Source organism: Trachypithecus francoisi, unplaced genomic scaffold, assembly GCF_009764315.1.
Source record: "Trachypithecus francoisi isolate TF-2019V2 unplaced genomic scaffold, Tfra_2.0 Lachesis_group2, whole genome shotgun sequence".
Lineage (NCBI taxonomy): Eukaryota > Metazoa > Chordata > Mammalia > Primates > Cercopithecidae > Trachypithecus > Trachypithecus francoisi.
In genome coordinates, this window is record NW_022681465.1 from 100,880,505 (window position 1) to 100,908,384 (window position 27,880).

A 27,880-nucleotide genomic window follows, 5' to 3' on the forward strand; every position below is an offset into this window, starting at 1 on the left:
GTGCTTATAAAGGTGCTTTATAAACTTTATAAAGTTATAAAGTTATAGCATAACTTCTTTGGGCCTCAGTCTTCTCATCTGTAATATATAGGTTGATAATATCTGTCTTGCATAGATTAGTTGTGTAGACTGAACCAGTTAGTATTTTATAGAAAAATACCTGACATATAGTACCTGACATTATAAGAATAATTCAGAGAATCTTAGAGGTGGCAAGAACCTCATAGACCACTGGGCCTAACCCCCAATCTAATCCCACTGTTCAGTGTCCTTCCAGAGCTAACATGAGGCTTCTTTGTATAGACCTGGGTTTGGGGAACTTATTTCTAGAAGTGCTCAGGGGACACTTGGAGCTGAATATAACAGTACCAGATAGGCCACCATGTGCAAAAACATGGATGAACCTAGATGACATTAGGCTAAGTGAAACAAGCCAGACGCAGGAAGAAAAGTACTTCATGACCTCACTTATGTGTGGAAACGGAGAAAAGACATCAAGTGTATAAAAACAGCAGAAAAGTGGTTACCAGGGCTGAGAAAAATAAGGGGATGTAACATGATGGATACAAAGTTGTAGTTATGCAAGATAAATAAGTCTAGAGGTCTAATGTACAGCATGAAGACAATACTTAATAATATTGTATTATATACTGGAAATTTCCTAAGAGAGATTTGAGGTACTCTTATTACCCAAAAAAGTACCTGTGAGATAAGGTATACGTTAATTTGCTTAATTGTAGTAATCACTTCACTATGTTTATGTGTATCAAAGCATCATGTTGTACAACTTTATACAATTTTTAAAATATATAAATGCAATAGTACCAGGAGCCACTAAACAACTCATACTCTAATCCTTTTACTCTACTATTATTTCTGAACATTTATATTTTATATTAATATAGTCTTTTTTTTTTTGAAACAGAGTTTCACTCTTCTTGCCCAGGCTGGAGTGCAATGGCGTGATCTCGGCTAACTGCAACCTCTGCCTCCCAGGTTCAAGCAATTCTCCTGCCTCAGCCTCCCAAGTAGCTGGGATTACAGGTACCTGCCACCATGCCTGGCTAATTTTTGTATTTTCAGTAAAGATGGGGTTTCACCATGTTGGCCAGGCTGGTCTCAAACTCCTGACCTCAGGTGATCCACCCGCCTCGGCCTCCCAAAGTGCTGGGATTACAGGAGTGAGGCACCACGCCTGGCCCAATATAGTCTTATAATATGCACACAGCCTTGCAGTGCTTAGCGCCTCTGTGAATAGGCCCAACATATCCTCTTCATCTTTTCCCCCTCTGCCAAGTCCCCTCCACAGGCCACAACACTGGCTCACCCTCCAAACACAGACCTAGCATGAGCTGAACTGAGCTGAGCACAACCTCCCTCCATGCCCTCCCATCTGCCAAGTGAGGACAGGGTAGGGCTGATGCCTAAAACCAGACCAGTCAGACTCCAACTCAGCCCTGTCCCTGTCCTTTGTCATCTGGCAACATTCTGTCACAAAGCATTGCAAGTGGACGTCAGTTTACTTAGAGTTCAGCACGGAAGGCCACCTGGCCACCAAAAGCTGGCAAAGAAATGAGGACTCCTGGCAGGTTATAACCAGACTGCAGCAACTCCCAAGGACCTGAAAGGGGCTGCAACACAAACTTGGGCTTTCCTCTTTACAACATGATGTGGGATGCATGGTGCTTCTGTCATGGAGTCAGGCAAACTTTATGTGTGGCTGTTAAAGTAGGGAGCAAGCCATAAGCTCCAATCCATCTGATAGATTAGCCAGGAAAATATCACTGAAAACATTCCATGGAAGTTATTTTAAGGTTCCCAGTCAGCACAAGCTATTAAAACGAAACAAAGTCATAGCTTGCTCCTCAGTAAGTCTCATCTTTCTGTTGTCTGAGGATGTCCCATGATATTAGGACAAGGTTTGTATAGCGTTTGCTTCAGGTGACTTAGTCATCATTAGAAGTGGAGAAGGGGGAAAAACTCAGTGGGTTATTTCTGACTAAATGCCCCCCAAAGCCGCCAACTGCTTGGCCTGGCTTAACTCGAACAACTAGAACAGTGGTTTTCTTTTTTTCAGAATGGGTGGTTCTCCAAACTTGAAATGGGGAGAGGGGCCTGAAGATGCAGCGGTGTGACTGAAGCTACCAAAACTGTCAGCCAATACCATCCTCCTCTGCTTCAACACAAAAGAGAATCAGTTTTGAGAGCACAACCTTAGAATAAACTGTGTTAGACCTCAAGGTTGCAGGGAACTGGAAAGCCTAGCTGAACTCTCCCCAGCAGAACAAGCAGCTGGCTAAATCGTTAGCTAGCAGTTCTCTCCTGCCCCCCAGTGCCCTTGGCTGCCCAAAGGCCCCCTGAGCCCGAGACTCCAGATCTTTCCTTTCCTCCAAGTCAGCTTCTTCTGTGTCCTGTTCCCTCAGGGCAAAGCACTGTATTTTCCAAGGTAACACCTAGTTAATCTAATACAATCTAATCTGAAAGACTTAGTATTATTGGATTATTATGCTATTACTCCTAGAGAACACAATTTGCATTCTAGAGACACAGAGGCTTAAACTGAAGGAGTGGGAATTTCCATTACACTGGCAGAAGAGGAAGGGATGCAATTTTACAAGGGGTGGGAATTTCAAGACCAAATGTTAAAACTTAAAACAGCCTTGCCTATTCCTACAGCTGGGAAGGTTTTGAGTTTCATTATTTAAAAGCTACCAGCCCGTGCCTCTGTGTAATCTTTTTTCTAAAATTTTCCCCCATCTCTTCAGTATTGATGTGTTCAGAGGCTCTGGGCTCTCTTTTGACCTGAGTAATAGTAACGATTGGTCCTGCCAGAGCTGTACTTCATCAGTGGGTTTTCTTAAATAATATTTTAAAATAATACTACCTCCCCAGTTATTTAAAAGTAACCATGCCTTATACTTAATTATTTTAATTTTGGTCTATTTTTTAATAAACCTAAAAAGCTACTTCAAAGATATGCAAGAACTCTTAGAAATAACTACCACTGGCTGAGTGCAGTGGCTCACGCCTGTAATCCCAGCACTTTGGGAGGCAAGGCGGGCGGATCACGAGGTCAGGAAATCGAGACCATCCTGGCTAACATGGTGAAACCCCATCTCTACTAAAAATACAAAAAAATTAGCCGGGCATGGTGGCAGGCACCTGTAGTCCCAGCTACTGGGGAGGCTGAGGCAGGAGAATGGCATGAACCCGGGAGGCAGAGGTTGCAGTAAGCCGAGATCGCGCCACTGCACTCCAGCCTGGGAGACATAGCGAGACTCTGTCTCAAAAAAAAAAAAAAAAAAAAAGAAAGGAAAGAAAAGAAAAGAAATAACTACCACTTGTTGTATATATACTAGATGTCAACATAGTATACAATAGATGCTAAGCCAATTATATGTGTTGTCTCATGACACACAACCCTATGAACTAGATGCTACTGTTTCTATTCTTTAGGCCTGAAAACTGATGTTCTGAGAATTTAAATAAATGTAGCCAAGATCACAGTAGTTGAAGGGTTGGAGGAAGAATTCAAACACAGTTCTGTCTGCATTCAGAGCCTGCCCTCTTAATTACCACCTTTTCCTACCAGCTAAGGGGAAGGCATGATAGGGACAAACAACAATACTACTATCTTGAGCTGAACAATCTTACAGTAACTGAGGTAGTAACTCCCAGGTATGGTCGCTGAAACAGCAGCATCATCATCCCCCAGCAAACTTGTTTAAACTGCAAAATTTAGGGCCCACCTCAGACTTTAAAAATCAGAAACTCTGGAGATGGAACCCAGCAATCTGTGTTTTAAGACACACACTTAAGTTTGAGAACCAATAAACTAAGCATCTGTATTAGTCCATTCTCACACTGCTATAAAGAACTACCTGAGCTTGGGTAATTTATGAAGAAAAGGGGTTTAATTGACTCACAGTTCCACAGTTTTAACAGGAAGCATGACTGGGAGGCCTCAGGAAACTTACAATCATGGTGGAAGGTAAAGCAGAGGCAAGCAGCTTCTTCACGGGAGAGAGAGAGAGAAAAGGGGAAGTTCCACACACTTTTAAACCCTCAGATCTCTTGATAACTCACTCACTATTACAAGAACAGCAAGGGAGAAATCCACCCCCATGATCCAATCACCTCCCACGAAGCCCCTCCTCCAATTTGACTGAGATTTGGGCGAGGATACAAATTCAAACCATATCACCATCAGTGTGAATACTTTGGAAATGGATCGATTGTAAATGCTTTTTTTAAACTTTCATTTCTTGAATAGTTCTTTTTCAGTTAGAAACCTGCACATAATTTTCTTGTAACTCCAGAGAGATTTGAACAAACATTGTTGCCACATGCTTGACAGGTGTGTAACATTGTGAGCAAAAAAGAAGTAATCAAGAGAAAACTACTTCTCAAAATCCTGTGAGGTAACCTAGTAAGACTGACTTTAAAAGCAGTGTTAACAGGTGTTTCTGAGTTTTAAAAGAAGATGAAGAGTTATCTAAGTTAGTTATATAATACCTAGTCAGTTCCCAATAGTCTGCTCCCTGTCTCTGCAAAATTACAAGGAACAGTGTTAAAAAGCACCTGTAGGGCTCATTTGATGAGCATCTAAACAGCCTGCCTCACCCTTTCTCTTCGCTCTGTGCTGCTTCTTTCTCTAATCAAAATAAGACAGGGGCGGGGCATGGCGGCTCACACCTGTAATCCTAACACTTTGAGATGCCGAGGCAAGTGGATTGCTTGAGCCCAGGAGTTCAAGACCAGCTTGGGTAACACAGCAAAATACTGCCTCTACAAAAAATACAAAAAAAAAAAATTAGCTGGATGTGGTGCTGTGTACCTGTAGTCCCAGCTACTCAGGAGACTGAGGTGTGATGATCACTTGACCTGAGGAAGTCAAGTCTGCAGTGAGCCGTGATCATGCCATTGCACTCCAGCCTGTGAGACACAGTGAGACTCCATCTCAAAAAATAAAACATAAAAAAAAAAAAAGACCGAGAGGCCAGCTTTGGCCTGGGTGACACCACCAGTTTGGGGCCTTCCACTCCCTCTAGCTGGAGAACCTCTGGGCAATAGCCCAGTGTGCAGGTGCTCCGTGCACCTGCCCTAATGACTCAGGTCTGCGAACGGATCATTTTCCAAGAGGCAGGCTCTACATTCAGTTTCTCAAACCCCTTGTGTCTTCCATTTCCTTGAAGTGTGTTCAATATTAGCCTAGGTGTGCCCTAAATAAAAGAAAATAGAAATTCATGGCATCATTTTATCTTTACCTGAAAAAGAAAAACGATTTGAGTTGGTTTTCAAACAGGGCCAGAGGTCAGAAGTCAAAGGACAACTTCCTTGCTGGTGCTGAGTCAGTGACTTCAACCTTCTCAGACCACGGTTCAGCCACGAGCACCCTGTTTCCTGCAGGGAAGGAGTTGTTCTGGTAGAAAACAGTTTGGATTCTGCAGTCCCGTTGACCAGCGGTGCAATTGCAGCTCAGGAATGTGCTAGCTCCAAAGCAGTCGTTCCTTTGTGTCTGACTTTGGGCGATATACTTCACGTTCTTCAGCCTGGTTTCCTGAACTGCACTGTTTGGGATGGAAAGGGCAGGAATAACATCAACCCAATGAGAATGGAGAGAAGTAGGACACAGTGGCCTACCTCGCTAGACTACTTCAGGAAATGATAAATTAATGTCAGTACTACTGGCCAGGCATGGTGGCTCACAGCTGTAATCTCAACACTCTGGGAGGCTGAGGTAGATCACTTGAGCCCAGGAGTTTGAGACCAACCTGGGCAACATACTGAAATCCTGCCTCTGCAGAAAATACGAAAATAGCCAGGCACGGTGGCATGTGCCTGTAGTCCCAGCTACTCAGGAGGCTGGGGTGGGAGGATTGCTTGAGGTAGAGGTTGCAGTAAGCTGAGATGGCGCCCCTGCACTCCAGCCTGGGTAACAGAGTGAGACTCTGTCCTTAAAAAAAGGGCGAGCGGGGGTAGTCAGTGCTTTTCCTCTTCCCCTTTAAAGTAATGAGATAGATTTTCACCTGACTTTTTGGGAGCACTAACCCGAAAGAGCAGTCACCAGGAGTCATATAAACAGGGGTTGAGGGCCCGATCATCTCACAAGCATATCCCAGGAAACTGGGACATATGTGTGTGGTTTCTAATCCTGAAACACAGGACAAGGCCAGGATGCCTCATACCCTGAAGAAGGGAAAAACTATAATCCCTGGTTCTGGGTCAAACCACAGGCTTTCTTCTCAGACCTTTGGGGAATGCTGGACTCTCTTCCTCCCCCACAACACCCCACACATAAACACACTCAAAACACAGACAAATGCAGTATTCAGCTAATCCCTAAATATTCAAGGGAGTGACAGACCAATGCACTGCAGAGAAGAGAAACGCCACACTCGGTGTCCGAGTGTGAAGTTTAAAACCTTTCCTGGAGACATTTGTATTTTTCCCAAAAGGAGAGAGCCCTCTGCTGGTGAGTGGACACCGTGCTGGGCAAGGGCCTGACCGGACTGTCCACGTTAGTCACACTTACCGGCTGTTTGCTCCTTTTCAGGCAGCAAATGTGTAAGTTATTACCAACTGGCTAAGTTTTCATCCGTTGCAGGAACAAATTCCAGGATTATTTAATGAATGTTGATGGTACAAAGCCCAAATCCCATAAAACCCTCTTGCCTGGACTGATTACAGTTGACTACAGCAAAAAGCAGGGATAAAGAGAGGATACAAGAACTTTTTTCGGCTCCTCCATAGTGCATGGATAATCTCCTAGAAATGTTTCCTGCAGACGGCTCTGCCCAGTATTTGGGCTATAAAAACATCGTGTCAGACAGTTTGGAAGACGTTGTAAACAACCTAAATGTCCGCCAAAAAAAATGAGTAGATAAGTTATGGTGCATACAAACAATGGAACACTATGCAGCTTTAAAAAAAATAGGAAGTTCATTCTATAAGAATATAGAACGATCGCCACATCTTTATGTTTGCGAAGGAAAAGTATAGAAACAATATGCATGATATACTGTCATTTGTATAAGAAGGAGGATATGTGTTTGTGTTTGCTTCTACATGCATAAAGTATTTCTTTTTTTTTTTTTTTTTTTTTTTTTTTTTTCCTTTGAGACGGTCTTGCTCTGTCGCCCAGGCTGGAGTGCAGTGGGGCAATCTCAGCTCATTGCAAGCTCCGCCTCCCGGGTTCATGCCATTCTCCTGCCTCAGCCTCCCGAGTAGCTGGGACTACAGGCGCCCACCACCTTGCCTGGCTAATTTTTTTTTTTTTTTTTTTTTTTTCTAGTAGAGACGGGGTTTCACCGTATTAGCCAAGATGGTCTCGGTCTCCTGACCTTGTGATCCGGCCGCCTCAGCCTCCCAAAGTGCTGGGATTACAGCATGAAATATTTCTAAAAGTTTGCCCAAAAAACTAATTCCAGTGGTTACATGTTTTTAGGGGTGTGAGGACTGCAGGAATGGAGGACACAGGTGAGAAGAAACGTTTCACTTTGTTATATATTTTGACCTTTGATGTGACTATTTTAATCAAACATTAAGTGGTTTTTAAATGACAGCCAGGATGGACTTGAAGTTTGCCTTTACCCAACACTTTGATAACAGTTAACTCTTATTTAGCACTTACTATGTGCCAGGCAACATGCTAAATGCCTTAGGTGAATTAACTCATTTATTTAACCCTCACAACTACCCTATAAGGTAGGAACTAATCTTGTCATCCACATTCCAGAGACAAGGAAACTAAGGGACAGAGGGGTTATTTGCCCAGGTTCACACAGAGAAGGCCTCTCAGCAGGCTGACTCCAGATTTCTGCACAAACGCCGTTCTATGCAGCTGCTCCAGAGAAAGTGTTTCCAGCACAGAAAAGCTGGTATCAGAGAATATTGTCGGCTAAAATTCCAGGATTCCTAAAGTTTGGAGAAATCCTTTACTAGTGGTCTCAAACATGAGATTTCCTTTGATTAGACAAACATGTACACCATTACTCACAAATATACACTCATAGATTCTCACACACTCAAACATGCATACATTCTCACATTCACACATACTCACACATCCTACAACACTCATACACACACATCCTCTCACGCACTCACACTCATATATCTCACACACATTCACACTCACATCCTCTCACACACACACATCCTCTCACACACTCATACATCCTATCACACACTCACACTCATACAACCTCTCACACACTCACACACATCCTCACACACACAATCATCTCACACAACTCATACATCCTCTCTCACACACACATCCTCACACACTCACACACACATCCTCTCACACACACTCATACATCCTCACACACACACATCCCCTCACACATACATCCTCTCTCACACACACATCCTCTCACAGACTCACACATACATCCTCTCACACACTCACACTCATACATCCTCTCACACACACATCCTCTCACACACACATCCTCTCACACACTCATACATCCTATCACACACTCACACTCATACAACCTCTCACACACTCACACACATCCTCACACACACAATCATCTCACACAACTCATACATCCTCTCTCACACACACATCCTCACACACTCACACACACATCCTCTCACACACACTCATACATCCTCACACACACACATCCCCTCACACATACATCCTCTCTCACACACACATCCTCTCACAGACTCACACATACATCCTCTCACACACTCACATACATCCTCTCACACACACACATCCTCTCACACACACATCCTCTCACACACTCACATATCCTCTCACTCACACACATCCTCTCACACACTCACACACATATCCTCTCACTCACACACACATCTTCTCACACACACACATATCCTCTCACACACACACACATCCTCACACACTGACACTCATGCATCCTCTCACACACACACATCCCCACACACATCCTCTCACACACACATCCTCTCCCACACTCACACACATCCTCTCACACACTCACATACATATCCTCTCACTCACACACACATCCTCTCACACACACATCCTCTCACACACTCACATAAATATCCTCTCTCACACACATCCTCTCACACACACACACATCGTCTCACACACTCACATAAATATCCTCTCTCACACACATCCTCTCACACACTCGCACATCCTCTCACACACTCACACACATCCTGTCACACACTCACATGCATATCCTCTCACTCACACACACACATCATCTCACATACTCACACACATCCTCTCACACACTGACTCATTCCCACATACACTCATACCCACTCCCACACCCACTTGCCAACTCAAACACACCCTCACACCTTCTCTGGCTCCAGCCTACCCTCTCCTCTGTCCTGCCCCGCACGGCCCCAGAGTGCTGGTCCTGGTACACTCCAGCCCAAGGATTCCTGGGCCTCTCTCAGGCCCACTCTCCCTTTGCCAATCTCAGGATCTCCTCTCCATGCATCAGCCTCTCCTGACTAAAATGTGTGTGTCCATATTTCTGTTCCACACAACCCGCTTCTACCTCCTCAACATGCTCCACACACATTTGCACAAAGAACTAATAACACTGGTTACTATCATTAGTGCTCCATGCTATCCAATTCCAGCTTTATTTCTCCTGACAACAAGGACTTTCTCTTCCTCAGGACCTTAAGAAGGAAAGATTGTTTTTCCATTCTACTTATACTTCCAGCTTCTCTGCTTGCACAGTGAATGAAGAATTTCATGCAATTTCATTTTTGACAAGAAAGAGGTACAACCTTCCATCTATCTTAGGACAAGCTGCCGCGCATCTCCTCCCAGTGCTGGAGTACGCACAAGCACTGTGAGACCAACATTTTGTTCTGCCAACAAGCCATTTAGTGTCTCTGGAGCACTGACCTGCAAATATGCTAGATGCAAAACCATTTAAAGGAAGAATGAGATACAGCATTTGACACATGCACTTTTCATTTTGGGGGGGGGTTGGCTTCCACTTTAGAACATAAGAGTTCTTGAACATTTTACTGCAGCTCCAAACTCCCTGTTGCTCTGCTGTTCCAAATTCTGAAGGCCAAAAATCTATGTCTATATCTATGTCTGTGCTGTACATTATTTTATTACATAGTGGCTGTAAAAGGATATCAAGGCCAGGCATAGTGGCTCCCTCCTGTTATCTCAGCACTTTGGGAGGCCAAGCAGGCAATGGCTTGAGATGGCTGGGGCCCAGGAGTTTGAGATCAGCCTGGGCAACACAGCAAGACCCTGTCTGTAATTTCTCTAATTTTTTTTTTTTTTTTTTTTTTTTTTGAGACGGAGTTTCACTCTTTTCGCCCAGGCTGGAGTGCAGTGGCACAATCTCAGCTCACCGCAACCTCCACCTCCTGATTTCAAGCCATTCTCCTGCCTCAGCCTCCTGAGTAGCTGGAATTACAGGTATGTGCCACCATGCCTGGCTAATTTTATTTATTTATTTTTTTCTTTAGTAGAGATGGGGTTTCTCCATATTTGTCAGGCTGGTTTCAAACTTCTGACCTCAGGTGATCTGCCTGCCCGGCCTCCCACAGTGCTGTGATTGCAAGCATGAGCCACCACGCCCGGCCCTGACTCTAATTTTTTAAAAAAAGAAGAATATCAAAATGTCAGAATGTCAGGCATTCATCTAGAATTCTTCCATTTATAATAATTATTAACCTTAAAAAGTACTCTAGAGTCCATTAAAAGTTCATCATCTCATTTAATGTCCCTCTGTAACACTGAGGTTATTGTTCCCATTTTACAGATAAGAAAGCTGAGGTCACAAGAAGGAAAGTGATTGGTCCAAGTTGAAATTGATAGTAATTAGCAGAGCTAGAAGTTGAAACCAGTTCTGTTTTATTATAAATCCACACCAGACTTTGGATCATACATCCTCAGTGCCCCAAATTCTCAGCTCTTGCAAATGAAAATAAATCAACAGTTTTTAGTGTTAAGTCTCTGTACAACATGTGCTGGTCCACATTTCATGCCTTGGGGCTAGTTATTGCCTTGTATTAAATATTATCTTTCGTGTAGACTTCGCTTCCTAAGTAGTAACTAAATTGCTAGCTCTTTATAGTCAAAACTATGTCTTTTCCATCTTTGTGCCCCACACTTAGAAGAGCTTTTTGCACATTTAGGTGATTTTTAGATCACCACAATAATGATAGTAGCTTTCTGCCTCTCTAGACTGCCCAACAATCTCCGGACAAATCAGGCCTCTCTGCCTATAAAGATGTGACGCAGCCTGGCTGCAGTGGTTCATGCGTTTAATCCCAGCACTTTGGGAGGCCAAGGCAGAAGGATCACTTGGGGCCAGGAGTTCGAGATCAGCCTGGGCAACATAGTGAGACCCTATCTCTACAAAAAATGTTTGTTTAATTAGCTGGAGTTCAAGGCTGCAGTGAGCTGTGATCACTGGCCACTGTACTCCAGCTTGGGTGACACAGTAAGAGAAAGAAGGAAGGAAGAAGGAAGAAGGAAGGAAGGAAGAGAAAGAAAGAAAGAAAGAAAGAGAGAGAGAGAAGAAAGAAAAAAGAAAGAAAGAAGAAGGAAGAAGGAAGGAAGGAAGGAAGGAAGGAAGGAAGGAAAAGAAGAAAGAAAGAAAGAAAGAAAGAAAGAAAGAAAGAAAGAAAGGAAGGAAGGAAGGAAGGAAGGAAGGAAGGGGAAAGAAAAGAAAGAGAGAGAGAGAGAAGAAGGAAGGAAGGAAGGAAGGAAGGAAGGAAGGAAGGAAGGAAGGAAGGAAGAAGGAAGGAAAGAAGAAAGAAAGAGAGAGAGAGAAGAGGAAGGAAGGAAGAAGGAAAAGAAAGAAAGAGAGAAAGGAAGGAAGGAGGGAAGGAAGGAAAGAGAGAGAAGGAAGGAAGGAAAAGAAAGAAAAGAAAGAGAGAAAGGAAGGAAGGAGGGAAGGAAGAAAGGAAGGAAAGAAGGAAGGAAGGAAAAGAAAGAAAGAGAGAGAAAGAAAGAAAGAGAGAAAGAAGGAAGGAAAAAAGGAAAAGAAAGAAAAGAGAGAAAGGAAGGAAGGAGGAAAGGAAGGAAGAAATGGAGGAAGGAAGGAAGGAAAGAGAGAAAGGAAGGAAGGAAAAGAAAGAAAAGAAAGAGAGAAAGGAAGGAAGGAGGGAAGGAAGAAAGGAAGGAAGGAAGGAAAGGAGGAAGGGAGGAAGGAAGGAAGGAAAGGAGGAAGGGAGGAAGGAAGGAAAGGAAGAAGGAAGGAAGGAAAGAGAGAGAAGGAAAGAGAGGGAAGGAAGGAAGGAAGGAAAAGAAAGAAAAGAAAGAGAAAGGAAGGAAAGAGGGAAGGAAGGAAGGACAGAGAGAGAAGGAAGGAAGGAAAAGAAAGAGAGAAAGGAAGAAGGAGGGAAGGAAGAAGGAAGGAAGAAGGAAAGGAGGAAGGAGGAAGGAAGGAAGGAAGAAGGAAGGAAGAAGGAAAAGAAAGAAAGAAAGAGAAAAGAAAGGAAGGAGGGAAGGAAGGAAGGAAGGAAGGAAGGAAGGAGAAGGAAGGAAGGAAGGAAGAAGGAAGGAAGGAAGGAAGGAAGAAGGAAGGAAGGAGAAAGGAAGGAAGAAGGAAGGAAGAAAGGAAGGAAGGAAGGAAAGGAGAGCAAACATGTTTCTCGCAAGATTCTTTACACAGGCAAATAGGAACAGCTCAAATACCCCACAGGAAAAGAGAAGTTAAATGAACCATGAGCTATGGGACAACTGCACGAGAGAATGTTACACAACTTTTTTAAATCATGTTTTCAGAAACTACTGAATGAGAGGAAAATGTTTACCAAATATTGTGATGACTTTTGCATTTATAGCAAAGGAAAAAAAAATGCTTAGAGAAAAATACAACAAAATGCCAATTTTTGTTATCTGTGGGAGGGGAAGTAAAACGCAGAGAACTTTTATTTTCTCTTTCCCAACGTTAACTTCTTTTCTGGTAATCCTTGGGGCCACTCATTTCAACCTGTGAGCTTCATTTCTCTTCACCTATAAAAGCAGGAGCAATATTAGTTTCCTCACAAGGCTCTTAGAAATAGTTAAAACTTTTCCAATAAGAATTGGTTTGTAAATGAAAAACAATGGTATTAAATTGTACAATAAAATAGTGATGCCCTGTCAACTAGGAGTGGAAATTTTAGTGGAATTTTTCTTTTAAAACCCTACAAATGTATCCATTCTTTTAAAAAATTAAACCTGTGCCAGTCCTAGAGTCAGTGCATTATTAGAAAATGATTCTCCATTAATAATCCAAGGAAAACAGCAACCCACCTGCATCCCTAACCTAAAGAGTTCAGCATCTCTTTGTATGAGATGGAGGCTAGACTTATCAGCATTATAACCTGGGGATCCCCTTGCTTTTCTGTTCACACAGTTGTGTGATCTAGATAGGGCGGACATGACTAGGAGCTTCTCCCCAGCCTGCTCAGGGTCCACTGCAGGCCCTACACAGAGCAGGGGCAGACCACACGGCATGACTATGGGGCCAGCCAGGCTTCTCATCTAGTGGGACCCCCTCCAGGACTAATTGCCACACAAAATAGCCATTACCCAGGCGGCCCAGCTACCACCAGCAGGTTCCACTGCAGGAGACCTTCCCCTGCAGCCTCCCCAGAAAGACTTTTCCCTCTTCTCCCTCCCCCACCCTCCATCACATTAAGCTCTAGGTGTAACAGCCAGAGCACTGGGTGGGAGAGAGCCAGTCTGGAAAGCAGTTCCCTTCAGTGCTACGAATATGCATTCAGCACCCACTCTGCGCCCAGCACCAAGCACACCTACTCTTCTCTTTAAACTCAATAAATTAGCCAGGTGTGATGGCACATACCTGTAATCCTAGCTACTTGGGAGGCTGAAGCAGGAGGATCCCTTGAGCCCAGGAGTTTGAGGTTACAATAAGCTATTATTGTGCCACTGCACTCTAGCCTGGGTGACAGGGTGAGACCCTGTCTCAAAAAAAAAAAAAAAAAAATTAGAAAAACCTCGAGTCATTTTTACAACAGCTTTTCCTCCTATTTCATCCCCTTTCCACACAATCCAGCCATATACATGACTTCATTGGTAAGTAGCCAATATCCCCATATCTCATCAACCTTAGTGATTTCAGTTCTATAAACCCAGAGAAAAAGAACCAACCTTAATCACCTGGCCACACTTCAGCCTCACAGAATCCTTTGGGAAAAACCAAGCTTTCTAGACGATCACAGGTCTTGCAAGCATCAAAACTTCTATGACATCCACGGTTTTGAATGGAAATCCTTCTCCACAACAGCCTGTGCTCTCTGCTTTCTTCCACAGATTACACTAAACTGAGCTTCTCCCTGATGGTGTGTCCTCAGGCCCACCAGTGACGGCCTTCACAGGGACTGTGGATGGGTGGGGCCCTTTGCCTTTAGGTTCATGAGCCCTACACTGCTCTCTTCTGAGGTTTTAGTGCTTCTGTCTCATTCGGGGGCTCGCTGTTTCTGCTTCCTTCCACCTTCCCAGCTCCCTTTTCTAATCCATTGCTAATTATTTGCTGGATGTTTGGACCTTGAGAGCTTGTCTGGAGGTTCTAGCAAGCAGGCATAGCTACTTGTATACCCTTGACCAAAGACTGGTCCTCCTCTATCCAGGACGGTCATCTTCAACCAAGCACAAAGATTCAGGAGGGACACACATGCAGCAGTAAGGGGGGAAAGGGATACCCACCTAGCCAGCCAGATCAACCGAATCAACCCTGACAATCAAGGGAGTGACAGATGTCACAGCCGGATCACCCTCACAGGTATCTGCTGGGTGTTTGGAACCCACTGATCGCACTTGTTGTTTTCAGTGCCTACTCAGCGTGGGCTCCGAGGGCCTTTCCCGTGAGTAAAATGCCCACACCTCAGTTCATCAGCTTGATGCCGCCTCTTTTGCTCAGTCTTGTCAGCTCATTTCCTGGTTCTTGCTGTGTTCTAGGCAGATGATTCAAGAGACGTTTTAGACAGTCTCAGTAGAAGCTTTCACTACATTTGAAGTCATACCTGGGAACCAGACTTAAAATAATAACTCTCCAATGACCCCTGGAGGAATGAGTGGGTGACTTGAGAGGAACACACTGCTGTAGCAAAGATTGGAAATTTTAAAAAAGAAAAAGAAACATAAAGAAAACAGGGAATAAGAGGAAGATTTTTATACTTTCTCTTTTTTTTTTTTTTTTTTTTCCTAGCTGGCTGGTTCCTTCAATTTTTCAAATATTTACCTCCTCACCTCAACCCTGTTCCATAACCTCAAGAGAGGATAGACCACCAGAATACATGATGGAAAGTGTAATAAAGAGAGATAAAGATGATTCCAGACGTAACAGTAAGCATTATATATTCTAATTCATTCAATCACTTGGACCTAAAAAAAAAATTCTATTTTGTTGCAGTAACTAAACTGGATGAAAGGGTGAGATTTGTTGCTTACAAACATACTGCCAAGTTTTCAGAGTTTCACAGGACCCTTCTTTATGAACACAAAGTTGTGTTTCCAAGTTGTCTCCTCAGTCTTCAGAGCTGTTTTTTCATCCATGTTACCAAAACTCCTCATGCCAACTTTGACCTTTGTTCACTTAATAACATTTACCCAGGTCCTGCTACATGCCCGGCACTTCCCAGGGCATGGTCCCAATAGTGCTTCCCTCAGCTTTTTGCCTCCTCTTTGATTAAAGACAACGAAAAGGCCTCTAGAACTTTGTTGTTAGAATTCTTCCTAACAAATGAACATAAATATACATAAGCATATTCACTGCAACACTGTTTAAATAGCAAAATGTTGACAAGAATCTAAACACTCTAAAATGAGTAATTGATACAATGGAACATGCTGGGCTGCCATAGTTATGGACCCAGGAATACAGTCACCTTGTATTAATAAGTGAGAAAAGATACATTTTAGAGAAAGACCAGTAACTACAGCATAATCGTTTTTATAGAACTCCATATTACTTATAAACATAGAGTTGCATTTGTTAGTTAGAAGAATATTCACCAAAATAGGTGACAGAACTCTGAATGATTTTCCTCCCATTTTTGCTTGTCTTTATTTTCTAATGTTGTTCTAAGCAATTACGGGTTTTTTAAAAATCAACCAAAATTTTTTTAAAAATTTTCTCTGATCAAGAGAAACAACTCCATTGCCTTGTCAGTCACTGCAAACCTTACTAAAGTATGAGAAAGCCTCTCCTTAAAACCAAGTGCATTAAATCCAAGAGACAGAAGCAGAGATGTCAATAATCTGCATCAGGAAAATCCCAAATGTTATGGCACAGAACTACTGGAACTGGGGTGCAGAGAGGATGCAGGCAGAAACACAATAGAAGACAATTCGCCAACAAAGCAAAATAAAGAGGCTCAGGTTCCAGGTACACCAGTGGGCAGGGATGAGATACAAAACAGAAAAGAGAGGAATGAGGGTAAGGTGGAAGTTTCTGTAACAGCAGTTGCTCTGCCTCTTCTCTTCCCACTCTTAGGACATAAGGCTCTGTACAGTACAAGTCAAGGCTCAGGGGTGAACCCACAGAAATTAATTGAAAGTATACACAGAAAATGATCTCACTCCAAATCTTTCCTTCCACTCCTTAGAACACGTCCAATCAGGCTTGGCACAGGGGCTCACGCCTGTAATCCCAGCACTCTGGGAGGCCGAGGCAGGCAGATCACCTGATGTCAGGAGTTCAAGAGCAACCTGACCAATGTGGTGAAACCCTGTCTCTACTAAAAACACAAAATTAACCGGGCATGGTGGAGCAAGCCTGTAATCCCGGCTATTTGGGAGGCTGAGGCAGAAGAATAACTTGAATCCGGGAGGCGGAGGTTGCAGTGAGCTGAGATTGCGCCACTGCACTCCAGCCTGGGCAACAAGAGCAAAACTCCATCTCAAAAAAACAAGAAAAAAAAAAAAGAACATGTCTAATCAAAGGGCTATCTCCAGCTAGGCATGGTGCCTCATGCCTCTAATCCCAGCACTTTGGGAGGCTGAGGCAGGTGGATCAGGAATTTGAGACCAGTCTGGCCAACATGGTGAAACTCCATCTCTACTAAAAATACAGTATTAGCCTAGCAGCCAAGCATGGTGACAGGTGCCTGTAATCCCAGCTGACTGGGCGGCTGAGGCAAGAGAATCACTTGAACCCAGGAGGCAGAGGTTGCAGTGTGCCACTGCACTGCAGCTCTCCAGCCTGGGCAACAGAGCAAGACTCCAAAGACTTTGTCAAAAAAAAAAAAAAAGCTATCTCCCAAGTCAGGAAATCAGAAGACTCTTCTCTGAAGTACCAGTGGAAAGAATTCTTCTTACTGATGTGAGGGGAATCTCCCATAAAATGAGTCTCCTGGTATAATGATGTAGAAGCAAATCCATCATTCAACAAGCTTTACAAGCCTGCATGACTTCCAATTCGCTTTTTAGTGCCTCATTCTTAATATGAAATGGTAACCTAGGATCACCAGACCTTAGGAGAAAACTCCTAAAATGAAAGGGTAGTACCTAAAGTAAATGAAGCGAATAGCAACTCAGAATAAACCAAAATAAGGCATGGGACGGGAACACTTTTTTAACACCCATTAATACCCTCAAAGAGACTTCATAGAGCAGAGAAGCAGGGCAAGATGGCAGAGTAGAAGGCTTCATCAATTGTCTCCCAAACCCCACAAGGACACCAATTTGGTAACTATCTACACAGAAAAAATACCTGCATAAGAACCAAAAATCAGGTGAGCACTCATGGTAGCTAGTTTTCACTTCATATCACCGAAGGAGGCACTGAAGAAATAGAAAAAACAGTCCTGAATCGCCGATGCCACCCCTCTCCATCCCAGGCATCAGCTGTGTAGCACAGAGACTATCTCTGAGCACTGCAGGAGGGAGAGCACAGCAATTGTGGGGCACTGAACTCTGTGCTGTCCTGTTAGAGAAGAAAGGAAAACCAGACCAAACTCAGCTGACGCCAGACCTAGACAGAGGGGAATCGCCAATCCCAGCAGTCTGAGCTTGAGTAAACTTGAAAGGCAGTCTAGGCTATATGAACTGAAACTCTTAGGAAAGTTCAAGTGCTGAACTAGGCCCAGAGACAGTGGAATCAGGGGACACATGACATGCTAAGACACTAGCTGCAGCAGCCAAAGGAGTGATGGCATCACCCCTCCCCTAACCCAAGCTGCACAACTCACCCCTTCCTTCCACTTGAGGAGAGGAGAGAGAAGAGTGGGGAGGACTTTGTCTTGCACTTTGGATACCAGCTCAGCCACAGCAGTACAGGGGACTGGTCAGAGTCATGAGGCCCCTGTTCCAGGCCCTAGCTCCCAGACGACATTTCTAGACATACCCTGGGCCAGAAGAGAATCTGCTGCCTTAAAGGAAAGGACCCAGTGCTGGCAGCATTCATCACCTGCTAAATGAAGAGGGGCCCCTGAATAACCAGTGGCAATACCCAGGTACTACATCGAGGGCCTTGGGTGAGACTTTGAGACTTGCTGGCTTCAGGTGAGACTCAGCACATTACCAGCTGTGGTGCATATGGGGCAAAACTCCTTCTGCTTGAGAAAAGCAGAGGGGAAAGTAAAGCGGACTTTGTCTTGTGCCTTAGGTACCAGCACAGTCACAGTGGGGTAGAACACCAAGTGGGCTCTTGGGGTCTCCAATTCCAGGACTTGGTTCTTGGATGGCATTTCTGGACCTGCCCTGGGCCAGAGGGGAACCCTCTGCCCTACAGGTTGAGTCCCAGGCCAGGCATCATTCACCATAAGCTGACTTATGGGCCTTTGGGTCATAAGGGAATATCAGAGGTTGTCTATCAGTACTCCTGATGGCCAGGGGTAGTGGTGGCTACAGGGTGAGGCTCCTCTGCCTTTGGAAAGGGGAGGGAACAGTGGGAAGTATGGCATCTTGTGTTTTGACTGCCAATTCAGCAGCAGTACAAAAGAATACCAGATAGGCTTCTAGTCCCTGACTTCCAGACAGTACCTCTGGACCCACCAAGGGCCTGGAGTACCTCCCCGCCATGAAGGACAAGACACAGGAATGGCTGGCTTTGCCACTGATTGATTGTAGAGCCCCAGGACCTAGAGTGAACATAGGCAGTAACCAGGGAGTGGTTACAGCAGGCCTTGAGCAAGATCCAGTTGTGTGCTGGCTTCAGGTCTGACCCAGAGCAGTCATCATTTTAGTGGCCACAGGGTGCTTGTGTCATTCCATCCCCAGCTTTAGATGGCTCAGAACAGAAAGAGAGAGACTCTATTTGTTTGGAAGAAAGTAAGCAAAAAGAACAAGAGTCTCTGCCTGGTAATCCAGAGAATTCTCCAGTATCTTGTTCAAGACCAAAACAGTACCTCTACGAGTCTACAAGAACCACAGCATTTCTGGGGCTAGGGTGTTCCCTACAGCAGCTACAGCTTAGGTCAAAACAGCCAAGTCTTTTCAAATATCTGCAGAGCTTTCCCAGAAAGGATGGGTACAAATCAGCCCAGACAGTGAAGTGTACAATAAATATCTAACTCTTCACTGCCTAGACACTGAAGAACATCTACCAGCCTCAGCACCATCCGGTAAAACCTTATTTAGTTCACCAAATGAACTAAATAAGATACCACAGACCAATCCTAGAGAAACAGACATCTGTGATCTTTCAGACAGAGAATTCAAAATAGCTGTATTGAGGAAACTCAAATAAATTCAAGATGACATAGAGAAGGAATTCATAATTCTTTTTGGGGGGGATTCACAATTCTATCAGATAAATTTAACAAAGAGATTGAAATAATCAAAAAGTATCAAGTAGAAATTCTGGCACTGAAAAATTCCATTGGCATAGTGAAGAATGCATCAGAATCCTTTAATAGCAGAATTGATCAAGCAGAAGAGATACTTAGTGAGCTTGGAGACAGGCTCTTTTTGAAATATACAATCAGAGGAGATAAAATAAAAAAATAAAAAACAACAAATCATGCCTACAGGATCTAGAAAATAACCTCAGAAAAGCAAATCTAAAAGTTTTGGCCTCAAAGAAGGGATAAAGAGATAGGAGTAGAAAGTCTATTGAGGCCGGGCGCGGTGGCTCAAGCCTGTAATCCCAGCACTTTGGGAGGCCGAGACGGGCGGATCACGAGGTCAGGAGATCGAGACCATCCTGGCGAACACAGTGAAACCCCGTCTCTACTAAAAATACAAAAAACTAGCCGGGCGAGGTGGCGGGCGCCTGTAGTCCCAGCTACTCGGGAGGCTGAGGCAGGAGAATGGCGTAAACCCGGGAGGCGGAGCTTGCAGTGAGCTGAGATCCGGCCACTGCACTCCAGCCTGGGCGACAGAGCAAGACTCCGTCTCAACAAAAAAAAAAAAAAAAGAAAGTCTATTGAAAGGGATAATAACAAAGAACCTCCCAAACCTAAAGAAAGATATCAGTATTCCAAGTAGAAGAGAATTATACAACACAAAGGAGATTTAGACTACCTCAAGGCATTCAATAGTCAGACTCCCAAAAGTCAAGGACAAAAAATGAATCCTAAAAGCAGCAAGAGAAAAGAAACAAATAACATACCATGGAACTTCAATACATCTGGCAGCAGACTTTTCAGCAGAAACCTTACAGGCCAGGAGACAGTGGTATAGCATATTTAAAGTGCTGAAGGAAAAAAATGTCTAACTTAGAGTAGTATATCCAGCAAAACTATCCTTCAAACATGAAGGAGAAATAAAGACTTTCCCAGACAAACAAAAGCTGAGGGATTTTGTCAACACCAGATCTGTCCTACAAGAAATGCTAAAGTGAGTTCTTCAATCAGAAAGAAAAAGACGTTAATGAGCAAGAAGAAACCATCTGAAGATACAAAACTTACTGGTAATAGTAAGTATACAAAAAAAAAAACACAAAATATGATAACACTGTAGCTATGGTGTGTAAACTACTCTTGTCCTATGTAGAAAGAATAAATGATGAACTAACCTAAAATAATGACACAACAACTTTTCAAGACATAGTACAATAAGATACAAACAGAAACAACAAAAAGTTAAAAAGTGGGAGGATGAAGTTAAGGCATAGAGTTTTTATTGGTTTTCTTTTTGTTTATTTGTGTGTTTATGCAAAGTGTTAAGTTGTTATCAGGTTAAAATAATGGGTTATAAGATAGTATTTGCAAGACTCATGGTAACCTCAAACCAAAAAACATCCAATGGATACACAAAAAATTAAAAGCAAGAAACTAAATCATGTCAATATGGTTATTGATAAGTAAGAACTTACATAATGTTATGTCATTTACATAACATTGAATGTAAATGGACTAACTTATCCAATCAAAAGACATAGAGTGGATGAATAGATGAAAAAATAAGACCAATTCATCTGTTGCACACAAGAAACACACTTCACCAGCGGCCGGGCGCGGTGGCTCAAGCCTGTAATCCCAGCACTTTGGGAGGCCGAGACGGGCGGATCACGAGGTCAGGAGATCGAGACCATCCTGGCTAACACGGTGAAACCCCGTCTCTACTAAAAAAATACAAAAAACGAGCCGGGCGAGGCGGCGGGCACCTGTAGTCCCAGCTACTCCGGAGGCTGAGGCCGGAGAATGGCGTAAACCCCGGGGGCGGAGCTTGCAGTGAGCTGAGATCCGGCCACTGCACTCCAGCCTGGGCGACAGAGCGAGACTCCATCTCAAAAATAAAAAATAAAAAAGAAAAGAAACACACTTCACCTATAAAGACACACATACACTGAAAATAAAAAGGTACTTCATGCCAACAGAAACCAAAAAAAGAGTATGAGTAGCTATACTTGTATCAGACTAAAACAGATTTCAAGACAAAAACTGTAAGAGACAAAGAAGGTCACTATATAATGATAAAGGGGTCAATTCAACAACAGGCTATAACAATTATATATGCACCCAACACTGGAGCACCCAAATATATAAAGCAAATATTTTTAGAGCTAAAGAGAGAGATAGGCCCCAATACAGTAATAGCTGGAGACTTAACACCCCAATTTCAGCATTGGACAAATCTTCCAGACAGAAAATCAACAAAGAAACATCAGACTTAATCTTCATATAGACCAAATGGATTTAATAGATATTTACAGGACATTTCATCTGATGGCTGCAGAATACACATTCTTTTCCTGAGCACAGGTATCATTCTCAAAGTCCATATGTTATGTCACAAAGCACACCTTAAAACACTCAAAAATTGAAATAATATCAGGCATCCTCTCTGACTACAATGGAATAAAACTAGAAATTAATAATAAGAGGAATTTTGGAAACCACACAAATACATGGAAATTTAAAAATATGCTCCTTAATGATCAGTAGATCAATGAAGAAATTTAGAAGAAAATTGAAATTTTTCTTGGAACAAATGATAATGGAAACACAACATACCAATACCTATGGGATACAGCAAAAGCAGTACTCAGAAGAAAGTTTATAGCTATAAGTGCCTACAATAAAAAAGAGGAAAATCTTCAAATAATCTAATGAAGCATCTTAAAAAACTAGAAAAGCAAGACCAAACCAAACCCAAAATTAGTAGAAGAAAAAAAAAAAGATCATAGCAGAAACAAATGAAATTGAAATGAAAAATAAAAAACAATACAAGGCCAGCACAGTGGCTCACACCTGTAATTCCAGCACTTTGGGAAACCAAGGCCAGCAGACCATCTGAGGTCAGGAATTCAAGACCAGCCTGCCCAACACAGTGAAACACCGTCTCTACCAAAAATACAAAAATTAGCTGTGCATGGTGGTGTGCACTTGTAGTCCCAGCTACTTGGGAGGCTGAAGCAAGAGAATCACTTGAACCCAGGAGACAGAGGTTGCAGTAAGCCGACATTACGCCACTGCACTCCAGCCTGGGTGACAGAGCGAGACTCTGTCAAAAAAAAAAAAATCAATGAAACAAAAAGTTGTTTTTTGAAAAGTTAAACAAAAGTGACAAACCTTTAGCCAGACTAACAAAGGAAAAAGAAAGAAGATACAAATAATAAAATCAGAAATGAAATAGGAGACATTACAACTGATACCAAAGAAATTCAGAGGATCATTTGTGGCTACTATGAGCAACTATATGCCAATACATTGAAAACCCTAGAAGAAATTAACAAATTCCTAGACACATACAACCTACCAAGATTGAATCAGGAATAAATCCAAAACCTGAACAGACCAATAACAAGTAACAAGACAGAAGCCATAATAAGAAGTCTCCCAGTAAAGAAAAGCCTGAGACTTGATGGACTCACTGCTGAATTTTTTTTTTTTTTTTTTCCGAGACGGAGTCCAGCTCTGTCGCCCATGCTGGAGTGCAGTGGCACGATCTCGGGATGGTCTCAATCTCCTGACCTTGTGATCCTCCCGCCTCAGCCTCCCAAAGTGCTGGGATTACAGGCGTGAGCCACCATGCCCGGCTTTCACTGCTGAATTCTACCAAACATTTAAAAATGGACTAATACCAATCCTACCCGAACTATTACAAAAAATACAGGAGGAAGGAATACTTTCAAACTCATTCTATGAGGCCAGTGTTACCCTGATACCAAAACCAGAAAAAGACATATCAAAAAAAGAAAACTATAGGACAATATCCAATTGATATTGATTAATATTGATGCAAAATTCCTCCACCAAATACTAGCAAACCAAATTCAACAATATATTAGAAAGATCATGCAACATGACCAAGAGGGATTTATCCCTGGGATGCAAGGATGGTTCAATATATGCAAATCAATCAGTGTGATACACTATATCAAAGGAATGAAGGATAAAAACCGTATGATCGTTTCAATTGGTGCTGAAAACCATTTGATGAAAGTCAACATCCCTTCATGATAAAAACTCCCAAAAGACAGGATAGAAGGAACATACCTCAACACAATATAAGCCATATAAGACAGACCCACAGTGAATAATATAAGGAATGGGGAAAAACTGAAAGCCTTTCCTCTAAGATCTAGAACATGACAAGGATGCCCACTGTCACCACTGTTATTCAACATGGTACTGGAAATCCTAGCTAGAGCAATCAGACAAGAGAAAGATATAAAGAGCATCCAAATTGGAAAGGGGAAAGTCAAATTATCCTTGTTTGCAGGTAATATAATCCTATACTTGGAAAACCCTAAAGACTACACAAGAAAACTGTTAGAACTGATAAACAAATTCAGTAAAGTTGCAGGATACAAAATCAACATACAAAAATCAGTAGCATTTTTATATGTGAACAGTGAACAATGCGAAAAAGAAATCAAAAAAGTAATCCCATTTACAATAGCCACACATCAAATTAAATACCTAGGAATTAACCAAAGAAGTGAAATATCTCTATAATGAAAACTATAAAACACTGATGAAAGAAATTGAAGAGGACACCAAAAACATGGAAAAATATTCCATGTTCACAAATTGGAAAAATCTGTACTGTTAAAAATGTCCATACTACCGAAAGCTATATACAATCTACAGATTCAATGCAATCCCTATCAAAATACTAATGATATTCTTCACAGAAATACAAAAAAAAAAAAAAAACCTAAAATTTGTACAAAACCACAAGAGGCCCAGACCAGCCAAAGTCATCCTAAGCAAAAAGAACAAAATTGGAGGAATCGTATTACCTGACTTCAAATTATACTACAGAGCTATAGTAAGCAAAACAGCATAGTACTGGCATAAAAACAGACACATAGGCCAGGCGTGATGGCTCACACCTGTAATCCCTGCACTTTGGGAGGCCGAGGTGGGTAGATCACAAGGTCAGGAGATCAAGACCATCCTGGCTAACATGGTGAAACCCCGTCTCTACTAAAAATACAAAACATTAGCCAGGGGTGGTGGCAGGCACCTGTAGTCCCAGCTATTTGGGAGGCTGAGGCAGGAGAATGGCATGAACCCAGGAAGTGGAGTTTGCAGTGAGCCAAGATCGCACCACTGCACTCCAGCCTGGGAGACACAACGAGACTCCGTCTCAAAAAAAGAAAAAAAAAAAAAAAAAACAGACACATAGACCAATGGAATAGAATAGAGAACCCAGAAACAAATCTATACATCTACAGTGAACTGATTTTGACAAGGTGCCAAGAACAGACACAGTGGAAAAGATAGTCTCTTCAATAAATAGTACTGGGAAAACTGGATATCCATATGCAGAAGAATGAAACTAGACCTGTATCTCTTACCATATAAAAAATCAAATCAAAATGGATTAAAGACTTAAATCTAAGACCTCAGACTATGAAACTACTAAAAGAAAACACTGGGGAAAGTCTCCAGGATATTGAACTGGGCGAAGATTTCTCAACCAATACTCCACAAGCACAGGCAACCAAAGCAAAAATGGACAAATGAGATCATATCAAGTGAAAAGCTTATGCACAGCAAATAAAGTGAAGCAATCAACAAAGTGAAGAGACAACCCACAGAATGGGAGAAAATATTTGCAAATGACTCATCTGACAAAGGATTAATAACCAGAATATATAAAGAGCTCAAACAACTCTATAGGAAAAAAAAATCTAATAATCTGATTTTTAAATGGGCAAAAGTTCTGAATAAACATTTCTCAAAAGAGGACATACAAATGGCAAACAGGCATATGAAAAAGTGCTCAACATCATTGATCATCAGAGAAATGCAAATCAAAACTACAATGAGATATTATCTCACCCCTGTTAAAATGGCTGACACCTAAAAGACAGGCAATAACAAACGCTAGAGAGGATGTGGAGAAAAGAGGACACTTGTACACTGTTGGTGTGAATGTAATTTAGTACAACCATTATGGAGAACATTTTGGAGGTTCCTTACAAAACTAAAAATAGAACTACTATGTGATGCAGCAATTCACTGCTGGGTATATACCCAAAAGAAAGGAAATAAGTATATCAATGAGATACCTGCAGTCCTATGTTTGTTGCAGCACTGTTTACAATAGCTAAAATTTGGAAGTAATCTAAGTGTCCATCAACAGATGAATGGATAAAGAAAATGTGGTACATATACTCAGTGCAGTTCAATTCAGCCATAAAAATTAATGAGATCCCATCATTTGCACAAGGATGGAACTGGAGATCATTTTGTTAAGTGAAATAAACCAGGCACAGAGACAAATATCACATGTTCTCATTTATTTGTGGGATATAAAAATCAAAACAATTGAACTCATGAACATGCAGAGTAGAAGGATGATTACTAGAGACTAGGAAGGGTAGTAGGGGGCTGGGAAGGAGGTAGAGGTGGTTGCCGAGTACAAAATAGAAAAAAAAATAGAAAGAATGAATAAGACCTACTATTTGATAGCACAATAGGGTGACTATAGTCAATAATAATTTTTTTTTTTTAATTGAGACAGAGTTTCACTATTCTTGCCCAGGCTGGAGTGCAATGGCATGATCTCAGATCACTGCAACCCCCGCCTCCTGGGTTCAAGTGATTCTCCTGCCTCAGCCTCCCAAATAGCTGCGATTACGGGCAAGTGCCACCACGCCTAGCTAATTTTTCTATTTTTAGTAGAGACGGGGTTTCACTGTGTTAGCCAGGCTGTTCTCGAACTCCTGACCTCAGGTGATCCATCTGTCTCAACCTCCCAAAGTGCTGGGATTATAGGCGTGAGCCACCAAGCCAGGCCAATAATGACTTAATTATACATTTTTAAATAACTTAAAGAGTGTAATTGAATTGTTTGTATCTCAAAGGATAAATGCTTGAGGGAATGGATACCCCATTCTCCATGATCTGTTTATTTCACATTGCATGTTTGTATCAAAACATCTCATGTATTCCATAAATAAATACACCTGCTATGTACTCAGAAAAATTTTTTTAATTTCCTAAAGGCAAAAAAATAGAGACTTCATAAAGATGGTGCACAATAACATAAGAACAGGGATCTACAAAAAAAGAAAAGTAAAAAATTAAGAAAAACACCTGGAAATTAAAAATAAAATAGTCAAAATAAATGAATACATAAATAACCAAAAGAAATATTTCAATACAAAGTTTGAGAGAGAGGCCGGGCGCAGTGGCTTATGCCTCTAATCCCAGCACTTTGGAAGGCCGAAGCAGGCAGATCACCTGAGGGCAGGAGTTCGAGACCAGCCTGCCCAACATGGCAAAACCCTGTCTCTACTAAAAATACGACAAATTAGCTGGGTATGCTGGCAGGTGCCTGTAAGCCCTGCTACTCGGGAGGCTGAGGCAAGAGACTCGCTTGAACCCGGGTGGCAGAGGTTGCAGTGAGCCGAGATCGCATCATTGCACTCCAGCCTAGGCGAAAAGTGCGAAACTCTGTCTAAATAAATAAATAAATAAATTTGGAAGAGAAAGTCAAGAAATTCTCAGAAAAATAAAAGCTTAAAAACCAGAGGGGAAACATGAGAAAAAATACAATAATTGATATTTATTGAGTGTTTATCTTATGTCAGTTCTAAGAATTTTACATGTATTCATACATTTAATGCTTCACAGTTTTATGAGATAGGAGTTATTCTTATTATAATCAACCCATTTTACATATGAGAAAACTGAGGCATGGAGCGATTAAATAACTTGCCCAAGGCAAACAGCTAGTAAATAAATGGCACAGCTAGAATTTGCAACCAGAGCAGTCTGCCCCTTAACCAGTATGCCATACTGCCAGATGAAACATGAAGGTCGAAATGTCATGCTATCGTGATTGAAACAATGGAAGGACTCGAAGTAAAATTGCAAATGTTGTCGAAGAATGCATTGAATGATACTCTAGAGAAATTCAGCCATAAGAGGTTGTAGTGAGCCAAGATCATACCACTGCACTCCAGCCTGGGCAACAGAGCAAGACTCCATCTCAAAAAAAAAAGAAAGAAAGAAGAAAAGAAAAGAAATTTAGCCACAAATTTCCAGCCGCAAAAGCCAAAATCTCTCATTG